The sequence below is a fragment of the Hyposmocoma kahamanoa genome, unplaced genomic scaffold (assembly GCF_003589595.1).
Source record: "Hyposmocoma kahamanoa isolate Upper Pololo Valley unplaced genomic scaffold, ASM358959v1 93, whole genome shotgun sequence".
In the NCBI taxonomy this organism is placed as follows: Eukaryota; Metazoa; Arthropoda; class Insecta; order Lepidoptera; family Cosmopterigidae; genus Hyposmocoma; species Hyposmocoma kahamanoa.
In genome coordinates, this window is record NW_020654810.1 from 7,783,790 (window position 1) to 7,799,617 (window position 15,828).

At 35.8% G+C, this 15,828-nt stretch overlaps 1 protein-coding gene across 2 annotated transcripts in view; it reads left to right on the plus strand.

The window, feature by feature from the left end:
• The window catches only part of LOC113237573 (chromosome partition protein Smc), a 119,413-nt gene that overhangs the window by 72,991 nt on the left and 30,594 nt on the right, over nucleotides 1-15,828 (plus strand). The gene's annotated exons all lie outside the window — the stretch shown is intronic.

A 15,828-nucleotide genomic window follows, 5' to 3' on the forward strand; every position in this document is an offset into this window, starting at 1 on the left:
CTAAGTTAATGTATTATCCAATCTTATTAAGTCTTTGACGTTACTTATGTTGTTACTCATTGTTACACATAGATCATGATAGGAAAAGATAATATTAATGTTGTAAAGTTTGCAAGTCGTATCTCAAAAAAGTATTTAGCCATCGTACATTGAACTTAACTCGTTTTTAGAGCAACGACCTTGCAGTCTGGAGCTTGGTTTGTTATTTCATACCCTGTAGTGTAAACAAAGCTGTAAAACTGGACTGCTTAAATCTACTGCGAATGTTCACACCGATAAATGTTACGGATGAACTTAATCCATTCATTGGAATTAGAAATACTAAACCGTCGGCATTTTCGTAAAGGATTCCAGTATAAGCCGTTTATAAGACAGCTGTATTAGAAATTCTATGTTTCTTAACAATTTATTTATATAATGTTTACATTCATAAATACACCTTTAATATCAGGCAGTAAATGCACTTTATCAGTATATAACATACTGATATTATATAAATTAACGCGCCCGCGGTAGCGTAATGCATTTATGATTTTGCGATATTGGAATTTGAGGTTTCGGTATAGTTATTTGGTATTTTTATAAGCTGTAACATGAAAATTTATACATTTCGACGCATTGTATCATATAGTTTAAATTCAAATCATCTTTATTTCATAGGTAAGCAAATTGCACTTGAAATCGCCATATTGATTAAACTCTACTGCTCCTTCGTAAGGCAGACTTCCCTGAGAAGAAAGAGCGCGATACTCTAAGGGTTGCTCTTTGTAATTTATAAATATATATATAAAATTAGCTAAACGGGTCACTATCACGGATTTTTGTCATCGAAGTACGCAAAAGTTGTATAATAATAATCGTTAGTACAAAGTTTTTGTTTCACTGTAGTTTTAAACCTCGCACCTATTTGCTGTTTGTTAAAAAGTGATTTCTTAACAATCAGCAAAATTATTAAAACACTAACATAAGTATGATTGATTGATAACGGACATACTTTGCCACGCAAAACCACTAATAAAGGTTAAGGATATATTACAAGCTGCATTACAAACCTTGTGTAAAAATAACGTGTTGTTTGTGGCTAGAAATAGCGTTCGAGAATGATGCCCTATCTTTCATTTCCACTCGCTTTTTCTTCACAATTTCCTGCGGTCGAGTGGTGTTCTCCGCGGCCTATTTTCCTTTGAAGTGTTCGCAGACAATGTCGCCAGAGAGTCTGCGGTTTGTTCCTACATTCCTCAAGGTTTCCCGTCAACCTATTATAAAAGTTACAATTGCTATGAAAGCTTCGTCTTCTTCCACAAACTGAAGGGTCTTGTTCAATTTCCACGACCTGTTTTGAGAAGTAACTTATTTATGTATGTAAAGATAACGATTGCAGCAGCTTCCGTTAGTTATTTGACCCATAGCGCTATGCAGTCTATCACACTTTTTACTACTATTACTTTATAATAATTTATTACGCCATTTATAAGAACAAAACGTCCTTTGTTGCTGGGTTCTGATAAATGAGACACGTTTGGTGCACGTAATTCGCTATTGTAGTCCGAATTTGTAACAAATCGCAAAATAACGGTAATCCTTTCTCCTTAATTGATGGGACCACGATTGAATCACTTAGCCTTCAATAATTCAAATATTGCAAAATCAGCATTTAACTATGATGGATAGAGTTTATTTTACCAAAGCACCGTTTTGGCCTCTAGCCAGTGCAATTCTGTAGCCAAATAAGCCTCAAATCGAATCCATTTTTCGATATAACAATTAACAAAAAACAGTCAACGAGAGGTATTTGTTTGTGCTATGGTTATTTCGGTCTGTTTTACCGACGCACCGACATGTTTATCGTCTAGCAATGGTAAGATCGTAAAACGATGCCGGTTTATGGTGTATGGCGTGCCGTGTTCCCTGTAGGAAGACGTTATCTACAGTTAGGCCAGAGTAACTTTACGAGTTCGTGAACAAACTTTCGATTTTGAACCTTTCTCGACTTTCGGCACGCGGAAAAGTGTTTTCAACCAGGAGTTTGCCTTGAAGTTCTTGCGTAATATGACACTTTCCCAGACACAAATACTTTAAACGAATGAACGTTTAGGGTTTCAGGTACGTACTTGCTAGAAAAAATTGCTTTATAATTGTATATCAGTCAGCAGCTTTAAAATCAACAACTAAGTTTACCAACAAGTGCGTGGATTAAAACGTTTGTCAAGTCAAGTGATTAAGTAGGTACTGTCTATTATATCTTTCGATTCCGTGACAGCAACGACCCGGCGCCAGATTGTCGTGCCCGTCATGGTATATGTTGCGAAGTCTCCCCACCACAGTATGGGGCATTGTTACGCGACCTTTTACTTTAAATCTCAGGGGCGTATTTATTTTCGATACATTTGTTGCCGAAAGCTGAAACTGTCGTTTGTCAATAAGAATTATGGAAGGTTATCAAGCAGACTTTGATAAAACGGGTATTACACAGTGTATTGAATTGTGTACCAAACATGAACATGATTGATCAATTCTTTGGAATAACGTGTCCCAAAGAATTGCTCAATCGTGTTCATGCACAGTATTTCACGTGACAGTATATTTTAAAATTGCGCTGATTCTAATAATAATAATAATTATTATTTTATATACGGAGACTACTGTCTAGTAACCGATTGAATCATTTCGTTGCTTTCCCGGATGTTGTCTACAATTCGGTGCGTTCAGAACGTCCATTGTATGCAATCCTCGTAATCACCAATCGCCGTGATCGCCGGTGACGCAACTTTTAACGAGCCAAGGTGACTAGCTTGCAATTTAAAATAAATGAAATTCACTAAACCGCTACTCTTAAATAAAAGATGATGGAGAGATAGATCCGGAAGCGATAAGCAATTTACGCGATTTGACGTAATTATCATTATCGTGCACTTCTACAAAGGCGAATAAGATATTCATCAGTATGCAGACAATAGTCTGGGTCCATGCAAAACAGTCAAAGAGCAACGAACTCGAAGAAGGGTCCTCGCTTTAATATAATCTAAAACCATAATGGAATTGAAGCTATGAATCACAGGATTTATTTCTTATGTGTACCACCTACACATGAACTCGGTGTTAGATAAACTTCCAAAACACGACTACTTCCTGATGAAGCAATAAGCATTTCTTCACGTAGGTGTATAAAACCCACAAAAGTCATTTACTTTAGATAAATAAGGAAGACAACGTAAAGGTCTTCGTAAGTAACGACCCTCTACTAATGTTAATTGATTGTAGCGTTCATTCAGAAACTATTATTATAAGTAGAAACTTATGTAAAGAAGAAAGAGCTTGACGTGACGGCCTATATCCTATAGTTTTTGTTATATAAAATGAAGTAAGCCACTAAAACACAAACACAAATAACACTAAGGCAAGCTCAAATAATGTTCAAGTTACAAAATTTTACGCTGTATGTCTAACAAACATACATTAACAGACTATGGAAGATACAGTTTCCCTTGGCATAGCTACAAGTTTAAAGTTATTCTTAAGTCTTATTCTGTTATAGAAGACATGAATAGTGCTTACAATAAAAATCAAGGACATAAAATTAAAAGATAATATAAATGGGGCAGCATGCAAAAGAACTCCCCAATCAAATTTCAAATCATGTCGGAAGTGAGTTTTATGTTTTACTAAGACAAACTCTCTCTGTACCCTGCTGATATGCGTAGGGGATTGATAAGTTTTTTTAATGGACGACTTTTAAAAGAGGCTAATTGATATGTCTGATGTTTAGTTTATTTCTCTCAACATTACAAATTTTATACAAATACAATTACATGTCACTTTATACTACTCTTCTAAAAGTGAGCATCAGTTTACAAAATAATGAAGAAATAATTATATAACAGTAAGTCCTAAGTACACAATAGTGTACACACGCCAGCACATCAAGCTACACATTGACGTATTTTGTTCCGTTGCACTGGAGGTGATTTTCGAACAAAAATGTGTAATCTGATGTGCCGTTGCCCGTACATATACAAATCAACATAGTTACTGTGACTAATAAATAATTGAATTAAACTAACAATGGTAAGTGTATACAGGAAATGTCAATATGGATTCTTAATAACTAATAAATGTATATTAAAGTATAATAATACGCTGAATGCCAAATTCATTAATAACTATAATAATTCATAAAAAAAATATTATTTGTTAAGTACTTTGAATGTACTCTATTACTGAGTAAAGGGACTTTCCAATAAAAGGTTCTTCAGTATGCACCTGAACGTTTTCTCACAACATTCATTCTTTAGTTCGGCAATTAAAAATTATTAAAAAATAATACAAATAAAGTCGTGTTTCAATAAAGTTAAGGGTATTTAGGGTGTTTGACAAAGTAGCACGCTTTGTAGCCCTGTAATATAATCTAACATGCACACTAACTCGTTGTATTCCTTCTTACTTAAATATCTTTTGATTTGCTGTTAAATAGGATTCTACAATGGAATAGAGTTTTGCATTGTATTTTCCAACCGAGAGCTTACGTTAAATAATACATTACTTATTTTTAACGAGGTTCGCACAATTTTGTCCTTGACCAGTCTGCGTGACTGTCTCAGTCAATAACCTGAGCATGGGTGTAATAAAGTGGTTTATTTTTCACTATACCACATATCAAATGTTTCGTATTAACATTGGAAATGTTTTATAGGTTCTTATTTTCGTTTAGGTTTGGCCATTCCATTTTATGCAATAACGTTATGCCTTTATTATTAAGAAATATAATAAATACTTATTTTCTATACTTTTTTTAAGTCCTATACTAAAACATTTATGTTATAGCACTACAGTAACAATCTTCAATACTTAATTTATTCCTTTAAGTCAAAACTTAACGGTTTTTTAACGTTTTCTTTTCAAACATTGGCAACGTATTCTTGCACATATGTTCGTAGTCTTTAGAAGCATGCTTGCAATTCGCAGGCGTAAAATAGATATTTGCGTGTGGTCGCCTTATTCTGCGCCCGCGCCGAAACGGAGCGCGCAGTATGGCTACGGAAGTCTGCTATTTAGCGGGTGTTCCACAAGGCGCACCGTGCACCTGAGTGCCCGGCCTTCACCCGAGCTCTAACAACCTCCATTATCCTGTTACGAACATCTTGAGGCGTTCTAATAATGTAATAGATCACTTACAATACAATGCACCGAGTGTATCTAACGTTACAAAAACAGGAATAAAACTCTCATACGTCATTACAGAATTTTATGGTTTGCGTTATAAATGAAGCGTTTACACGCCGTAAATCAGAATTAAACTCAACATTTTATACAGCTATGCGGAAATGCATCGCCCCGGCTTTCGTGGGCCTTTCGGAGTTTCACGCCGAAATGAAATATCGGCCGAGAACTCCGTCGTATCCGACAGCCGACATATCATATTCATATTTTATTAGTTCGCCTATGTTTGTTTTCTCTACTGAAAGCTTCCCAAAGCTGGAGATAACGAATAATCTTGGCAATTTGTCCATGTCGGGAATTCCTTTCATCCCTCATAATAAATCGTTTGGAATAGAACAAACGGGGCTAGTAGACTCAATAGTGTCTGGGATATGTTAGTAGTTTTAACCAATACCACCAAACAGGCATTTTGTACTCGGATAGCGTTTTTGTAAGCATCCAGACACGAACACTAGACACGTGACGCCGGCAAGGGGGAAGGATGTACGATATATTTAGACAACCATGTACAATCTGTATACAATTGCTCCGAATAACATACACTACTATACGGTAGTATAACATAATGAACATGTTTTTTGTTAATAAGAACTTAAAAATCTACATTAAGTAACGTTTAATAGATATGATAATTAAAAAATGTAATTTCTAATTAAACAAGTTATGATGTGGTAGTTGAAGCGTGATTTCTGATATTTGGTTGGTTTTTTATACGCGAGTATGAAGTTGCATGCTATTGGCTTTCTTGCGTAAGCTCTATCGTCTAAAGACACTTTACTACACCTCTACAAAACACACCATGTATTTGGAAAGGTCATTGTTGCTTGCTTTCATTCAATGTAGTCACATCTTCCAAAGGCTTAGAACTATATATTTTTGGGAGCACCTTGTAGAGCTCAATCAATTGAGAGATTAGCCCGTTTGATGAAAACTCCAGTACCAATACACGGTTTTATAAATCGACGGTTCGGTTATCAAGTCGAGCTGTGAGGTGAGATCAGGTATTTCTCACAATTTTCATACCAATAGTATCAATGACGTACATTGTAACTGATAGCTTTCGTTCCGCTCCCGTGCCAAGGATCTGATTGCACAATCCATGTCTTGGATCAACCAATGACACGGATGCAATCACACTGATCTCACTATCCGAATAGATACACCGTATAAGAAGAATTGGAGCTAAACAGTAAGTAGACCATGGAAAATCTCACACGTACATTTGTCTGACACACGATTAGAGATCTAATTTCGGATGCGTGCAGCTAAACGTAACATGAAGATGCAGAAAAATTTAGAACAGTGTAACTGCCAATTCCACTTTTACGCGTGTTAGTCCATTATATATACGATGTATATTTACAACCTAAATCAGTACTCTCATTGAGAGTTTCAGCCTTATCTATCGCTAACCAATAAACCTTCTCTTAGGGTCGTATTTTAGAACTCTATTCAATGCTCAAGTCAGGATTTGAGTATGGTTTAAAGCACTCGAAATCATACTCAAGTCCCTGCCATTAGGGTCGTATTTCCAGTGCTTGTGTTTCCAGTGCAATCCTGACTTGAGCATTGAGTAGAGTTCTAGAATACGACCCTTAGAGTGCTTCAAGGTACAGTCCTGCAACCTTAATCAGATCTTCGCTCATTCAGTACGCGAGCTTATTTAAAACAGTCGTTTGACATTCTGATATTGTTACTGTAACTATCCGACTAGAAGCCGAGCACGTTGTTTCCAATAAGCGCTGTAATAGGCGACAAAGCATGCGTGAACCAGCCCAGCGGTCACGGCTGCATGAGCACGCAAAATCATAATCGACTTTGTTGATTTTACAATGCAGCGCTAATAGACGCGTTTTTGTTGATATTCAATGTTTACATTATTAACAAATCATTGACTCATTTCGTGTTATACGTAACGTATACGCGGAACTTGAGATCTTCTTTGATTATCTTGCTTGTATCAATGAAACACTTTCAGATAAAGGTGTAAATACAGATCGTAAAATGTATGTTTCAATTTTCAACATACTATTTCATATAAATACATACAAAATGCACCATTAACACAGATGCTCGGAGTTATATAAGGCCGATGCCGTTAATTAGGTTTTGCAATTATTTTCAAACGTGCGCGACTTGCTTGCGTCACCTCTCTTGAATGTTTATGCAGCTGCACTTTTTCTAGGCCTTCTTAGAAATGAAAAAAACTCTTTGAATAATGAAATTGAAAGGTTGTTAATTAAATGATCGCGTTTACGTCTGTACCAAGATTTGCCTTTTGTCTTTAAGTTTGCGATAAATAGATCATAGGATTCCCTCAATATATCTGGTGGCGGTACTTGTATTTACACACGTTCATACATTTCCGGTCTCTTCCATCTGTTACGCTTTATTTATAACGCTGAACGAATAGAAGAGACCGAACCTAAATAGAACCTAAAGACCACCTAAGTAGCGTCTTAATTTCTAACATTTCTCTCACAATCTCTAGAATTGTGCCAAGTATAACTCATAGAAACAATACAGTAATTTTATATCTTGCACATTATTTTGAGAAGCGAGTACTTGGCCTCATTTTGGCTCCGGTTTCATACCTTTCGTCCAAGGTCGCACGAAACTGCGGTACACCGTGTTTGGTAGTGATCTCTCATTCGAGAGCCAGTCGGTTCACAGCCAGGCCATATGGCCACGGTAACGCAGTCGTGGTCAAGGGTACTTTACTGGGTCAACAATTAAAGTTCAAAGGAAAATTTAAACGGCTACTCGAATAGAGAAAGTACTTTACTTTTGTTGTTCGCGATGTTGTTCGAAATGATGTTTCGTTTGTTGTAACGTGTTTTGAATCTTGAAAGTAGATACTTTTTATTGAATGACGGCGTTATTAAGAGTCAAGTTGCTTTGAATGGGCAGGAGTGACTGCAATTGGAAAGTGATTGATTTCGAACGACAGCTGCCTCTGATACCGGTGATCTGATTTCGTGTCCATTAAATGCTGGGCCAGGGATTCAGATTCAATATCTGAAAGTATAGGGGTAGCAAGGTTCGTTAACGATCCCCTGTAGAAATTGAATTATCGACGTGTGTAACATTGGACAGGATATTGCAGTCTGGACGTCTTTATTGACCATAGTTTGTAGCTTGTCATGCCTATTTCAACCATTCCTATTAGTTAAAGTACCTTCAACTGCCATTCACGACTGTAACATGATTATAGAAAACACGCTAAGTGTTAGTGGTTTTTACTATGATTATTTTATTCGAATTAGTTCGATTTTTGTACAATCCCGTGTCATATTAACTACCGAACTTTCCACTGCATTGCGGTGTTAAGTATTTATGCTCTCAAACCTGTCTAATTGTAATCTTATTTATGCTGCTTCTCCTCATTCCCACGGACGATCTGTTAGAAATAACGCCTTTGTTTATTTACTAAACACGGTGGTTACTTTTATTATAATTGAGCCTCGTGTTTGTGCATTTATTTTCTTTATCGTTTCAACCTTTTGAAGCAGATTATACTTTGTATTAGGATTAACATTATATCTTACAAAAATATTATTTGTTATCGGAGAGTTTACTTTGTGTCATTTTGTAGTCGAAATCACTTTACATAGTGTCGTAAACAATAGACTTATGATTGTAAGTAACGAAGCAGAAAATAGCAGTGTCAACAGTAGGCGAGATTTAAAAGCAAATGAGCTACGTAGCGACAAATCTGTTCTTATAAGAAGATCATAAGACAGCGTATCTGATGGCATGGCGCTTTGCACGCAATCCGAGTCGACCAAGCAAGACGGATTGCCAATTTACCGATCATTGTTGCTGGAATTGATTCCAACTTCATTAAATAGACACAATCTGCTGACATGATATATGAAGTCTGCCATGACCACGTTCAATAGACAACACAGACTGTGTAAATTAAAATAAATTAATTTCGACGAGTAAAGAAGGCTTAGACGCTAATGGAATTAAACGGTCACTTTTCAACCAATCAGGTTGAAGAGGAATTAAATTGCTCTGAAGTTTAAAACCTACTTCCTTTTTTTCAAAAGACGTTGAACTAAATTCCCAGACCACATTGCATACCCTTCCAATACACATTCATGTTGTTTTTTTTTTCACCGAAACACCTGCTCGGTTGATGGTCAAGTATTGCAGGTTAAAAACGCAATATAATAATGTTAAATACAAACTTAGTACCTATTTGACTGATCTATGTGAGATACAGATAATTTAACAAGATTCAAGTTTAGTCTCTTTTAATTTTTTTGAAAGAAAAATAAAGAGTTTGAGGGTACAATTTCAGTTTGTATAAAATATAATTTATTATATTTGTTTAATTAAGATAATATACAGGTAAGGTAAAAAAGACAATAAAAGCTCAACTACTAGAACGTCAAACTAGGATTTTTAAATTATATGAATAAAATTGGGTTCCCGCGGCAAGGTGCCCAAGATGCTGGCAGCGTTCCCCCTTTGTATTGCTATGCTAATGCGTTGGTCAAGGTAGCTGCCGGCCCTTGGGTTTCCCAGACAGTCTATTTTGTGTAGATGAAGGGCACTGGGCCAAGGGTTTCGACTTCAAAGGCTGTAAATAGGTGTTAATAAGCACTGACCCAATAAGCACTCTAAGCACTGGCCACATATACCAGATCGCATAATTTGGAAAAAGAATGAGTTCAATCCCTTTTTGATTTCGATTAAACGTTCTGGTAAACGTGGTAGATTCGTTTGAACGCTGTTATCATAATACAACCTTTTTTAGTTTTCTTTTAAAAATGTCCAATAAGTATATTTAAGACGCAGTTATTTTGTTTTTACAACATCCACGAATATATGTATAGTGAGAAACAATATATTTTATTGTTAGTTCTTCTGCGGCCGTAGCCACTTACTTTGACTATAGGAAAGTTAATAGGGAAACGAGCATACAAATTGTTGAGCTCTACACTTGGTTACCCCCCACCCTCCCTCCAATCACCCGCAATCGTCCTGGTTCTTTCGCGACCGTGATGGCAGTTTCATCCGAGCTCCGCTCCGAAAGTGACGTTTGCTTTGTGAAATATATTTGCAGTTATTTTTAAATACTAATTGTGATAAACTGTGATTTGTTTTGTGTGGTGATTTTGTTTTCTATTAAGGATTTTTTACGGGTTCGTAATTATATTTTATAAGAGTTCAGAATTTATATCAGTTACTTTTTTATTATGAAAACATGTTGGTAAGCTGAAAGCTTCACAGTGCGATTAGCCGCTATCAACAATGTGTTTCCAGCTTTGTGCTTTTACCTTAAAATACGGGAAAACAATTATTTTTGACAATTTTTAACTAACCTGGTTGTAAGTTTACTGAGTTTACACTGAGATTATTTACCTTTGTAACTACTAATAACTTTACCACGGTATTGTACTTAGAAGAAAAGTTTTGTAAATGTTAGTAAAAATATAATAGTTACATTGATTTTTTAAGGTATTATGCACTCTATGTAAATTACTTGAAGTTTAGATAAATATATATACTCTGCCATTTCCGATTTATAAGTAACCTTGTGACAACATTGACATTAGCGCTACAAACCTCGTACGTTGCACAATACCTAACGGTTTTGGTTTGAATTGTTTACCCAGGAACTTCTGATAAGCCGAAAAATATTGTAAATTTTTATTGGATTGATACTTAATTATTTTTTGTGAAATTACTCCACTAGTTTGTTATAATTATTAATACAAAGATCGAACTCTCAGAAAAAAATCCTTCGATTCGGCCGGATTCGAACCGACGTCTTCTTGCTTACCGTGCCAGACGCTATACCAACTAAGCCACGGATCGAACCAGCGGACTTCACGAATTTTTCTATGTGCTTACAGACACGGCTGTCTTAAAAAAAAAATAGTTTTTTTCTTCTATTTGATTGTATTTACGTTGTTTGAAAGCATGGTAGGTTTGCCCCGTCATCTACATTAACCACTTATTACGTTCCACTGCTTTACAAGGATCTCCTCTAAGGAGAGGGTTTAAAAAATAAAAATAATAATAAATAACGCACACGCATATGTCTGTGTACTGTATCGTTGATGTCATGGATACGCACATAGACAACCATAAATTCACGAAAGAAACAAATGTAGGCCTTTTTTCCAAGAATTGTGAACCTTCTTTCATATACAGTGGTTTTCCTTCCCCGTTAACGAGAGGTATATGCTACTAAATGTTCGCAAATGTACATAATTTAGTAATAAATGTTATAGGTTCATACCGCCACATCGATTCAAACCGCGCGCCGTCCAATTGAGAACTATATGTGGTTCCACTTGGCAACCACCGCTCCACTTTGTTTGTTTGTTTAAATAAACAATAGAAAAAACTCTTTTGTCTCTTTTTCTGACGTTTCTGTCTGACGACCTCGATGGCCCAACGATCTGCTCTGTGCGCGCTGAATGAGGAGGTTCCGGGTTCGAGTCCCGATAGGACCAGTTAAGGAAATGAACTTTACTAAATTGTTTCTGGTCTGGATGTCAAAACATCTCATCAAAATATGTATCACGACACCAAAATAGATTACTTCCACCTAGATCTAGATTAACTCTACATTTATCTCGCTCATACATTGTATCCACAAAAATCTATAACAAATTGCCTGATCTATTAAAAAACGGAAGAAATAAAAAAGCTTTTATAGATTTCTCAGATATTGCGCTACGGCAATAAAGCCGTTAAAATAAAAAAAACAAACGCATAGAAAAAATTCGTAAAGTCTGTTGAATCGATCGATAAGCTCAGTTGGTAGAGCGGTCGCTCTGGTATGGTATATTTCACAAAAAGTAAAAGTACATCACTACCGTGATCTAAGCTGAGCAACATAATATTCATTACAATCGATATTACAAATAATACAATATAAAAAAATATATATTAACAAACAAATGTTATTACAATTTTTATGAATGGTCGAAAGCTTCCAACCCAAAGAAATAGTTAAAACCAGCCTACTCTTGACTCTCTTCTACTTTGTTGTGCTCGAAAAGGTCAATGCCGTGATTTTTTTACTATGTAATCCTTGTGCAACATTGTGGAAGGCAAGTACCCACAAGTGCCCGGAGTGAATACCGTTGCTCTGTTAATATAGTATAGGGATTACCTAATTTAAAACCAGCTAACTGATATGATTGTCTGGTAAATTATTATTATATGTTTTGTAAATAGATTTACAGTTTTAGGAGAACGTTGGCTTTTGCAAGCTATGGAAGATCGTATGTCTTTCTCGGTTACGACTAAAACATTAGATACGACAGCTAGAGAGGATAGAGACGATATATTCCTTCTTCTTCCTTACCTATTTCTGCCGCCAAGCAGTAATGTGACTGTTACTGTGTCCCGGTTTTGAAGGGTGCTGGTGAAATTACAGTCACATGGGACTTGTCAACTTATGTCTTAGGGTGACAGGAGCAGTGGCAGTGCCACTAAGACTGCGATTTAAAGCTCTGAATGGCATTGCAGCTATTATGGATAGGCGTGTCTCTTACCACCAGACGCACGAATTGTTCGTCGTGTATACATATTCAAATGGAAATCTCTAGTGAAATTCAATCAATACTTATAGCTTCACTCGAAAATATAAAATTCACAAAATAATTGATCTCAACGATGCTTTGCCTCATCATATTTGCATCCATTCTTTATAGATTGATAAGAGCAAGACTTCCAGGCGTCGGCAGATGCAAAGATTGCAAGAGTACTGCTACTGCGTCTCTTCCTCTAATTTCACCAGCAGTAAAGCTGTAGTGAAGTGAGTAAGGTGGCATTACTTGTCTGGACCAACTCTTTCGCAAGGAGTTTTACTACTTAATGGTGTTGGGTGACGGGTGACTGGATTTTTTATGTTCTCTTGATACCTGTACGTAGATACGCATATTAAAAACCTACTCAATCGTTTACTGCTTACGTACTCAAGTGAATTGTTAATTTATCAGTCCAATCATACATATACTTACCGTTTACAGTGTTAGCGTAATATCTAAAGTGATTTATCAGATGTTAAAACGTTGACAGAATTTGATAATGGGCCTAGTCGGTAGATAGAGTAGTAGTAGAGCTCCTCGTAAAAGAGTTCGTCCAGGGAAGTACTGCCACCTTATCTATTTTTACCGTCAAGCAGTAAACTGAGCATTGTTGCGTTCAGGTTTTGAAGGGTAAGGGTGCTGGTGAAATTATACACACATGGGACTTTCAGTGCCCCTCAGATCTTTGCGATTTAAAACTCTGAGTGCACTGTCTGTCAGGGATCGATGTGTCACTTACTACCAGGCGCAAGACTTGTTCGTCTCGTTGCTTGATATCATAAAAGCAAAAATAATATTAATACAAGCAACAAAAGTAATCTGGCTGTACTTGACAGTCGTCTCATCAATGTCATACATTCGTTTTACGGATTCACAACATTTGTCATAGACTAGAGCCGATCAGAAAAAGTTGTGTCCATGTCTTAAAGTTTATATCCGGGTACGGTTTGTCTGTACACTAGTAGATCGTCCTGGAATTGTCTTCTCTCGTCAGAGTTTTACAATGTACACCCGCTTTTTATCACACTTGAAAGAGCGAATTGTGTCATGAAGTTAAAATCGAAAATCCTAAAAGAAATTTAAGTTAGCCTAACGTATTCCAAACATCGTCATTATTTCAGCCGAAAGGCGTTCACTGCTGGGCACAGGCCTCCCCTAACCACGTTAATATTATTATTTTTTCCAATATTAATGTTTTCTCATTGGTTATTTCCGCCTCGACTAAGTCGTATAAATAGCGGGGGTGACCGCGAATGGAAGGGGGATGTTTAATCGAACAATAACAATGTTGACTGTGATGACAATCGCCCGTGTTTTTGTTTGAACTTAGTGCAGACGACTTGATTTATGATTTACTTTGATGTCTTCCTTTTCCCGTGAAATTACATGCTCACTTCTAAAAAAAAAAAATTCTTAATTTATTAAATTTAGTTAAATAATTCATGTCACAAAACTAGTGTACGCGTGTACTTCCAATTATATTGTTATTTGTCAAAATTATAGGTGTTATTTTTCATTAGAATGCTTGTAAAGGTATGATAACTTTTTAAGATATAATAAGCACTATTGTACACAGACGTTGGTAAATCTAATAAATAAATAATTATTATGAAACATCCAATAGTATACACTGCAATGTTGTACACTATGCGATGTATATTATACAGAGCTCTACATACGTCCGAGACTTGCATAGACAAAAAAACATACAGAGAATTCAAATAAGTGTCCTTTTGGATATTTTTTAAGTAGAGTTATACTTATTTATTTATCTATATAGTTAGTTTTTTGATATTAATAATAATTATTAATAGTTAGTTACTCTTCATATTGTCCCTGTGATGTGTTCGTCACGCAGGCTGTATTTCCCACGTGGGCATAATGCGGATTGCAAACTTCACACACATCATTAAATTGCTGTTGCAGATGTGTATAGGTTTACTCACGTTATTCATGGTAAATTTCAAATTAAATTTCGCACATAAATTCCGAAAATCTTTAAGGTGCAGGCCCGGTATCGAACCCACGACTTCCTCTACTTGAAATAGCGATAGGCTACTACGGCTTCTTCTTTTTCTTAATTGTCTTATGACATTGAGTTTTATTGCTGTTCTACATTGTGCAAAAGTGCAGACAAAAAAATAAAGAGAATAATCTCAGTACAGAGTACTAAAAAAAACCGACCTCAAAAGTACGTGGAATTACGTCTATTTGCTAAGTTTCATTGAAATATCCCCTAGTTCGCCACTATACAGGACTTGATACTGGAGATAATAAAAATAGGTTCTCACTACGACACTACTCAAAGTATTGCGAGAGAAAAACGCCTTGAATTGGAGAAATAGCAGAATCAACTAAATAATTGCTAAAAGTAATTGCTCTTAAATTAAAGTTAGGCGCTATTTATAAGAATGAATCTTCATGCGTGAACAGCCACCCTTTGAGGTGGATGATTTTCTTCAAAATGAAATGGGACCACTATGGAAATACCCCTTTTCCAACAAAAGAAGAATCATGAAAATCGGTTCACAAATACCGGAGTTATCGCGTAACATACATACAAAAAAAAAGAAAAAAAGAACATACAGTCGAATTGAGAACCTCCTCCTTTTTTAAAGTCGGTTAAAAAAGAAAAGATAAAGTAAGGCAAGTAAAAGAAACATCTGTAAAGCACTCTTGAATTTCTATACTCTTGTATAGGAACTACAGTGCATCTGACGTTTGAAATGCACACGAATTTTAACTTAAATGTGTGGTCATATTGCGTTTATGCAAACTGTAGACAATTCATTCTGCAACTTTGTTCATAAATGGCAATTCTTAAGAATCCTTAAAAAAATTTTACTGTGCTATGCGCATTCTACATCTTTAATTTTCATAAATTATTTGTTCTGTCATAATGTTCAATGTCCATTGACATTCGCTGTTTAATTTTAATATTTTAATACGTTTTATTGTCATGCATACGTGGAATATGCGACGCCTGCATACCACATACTTAATTATACAGGTAAAAAACTAATATTAACTTTTATTCCTTAACCTTTGT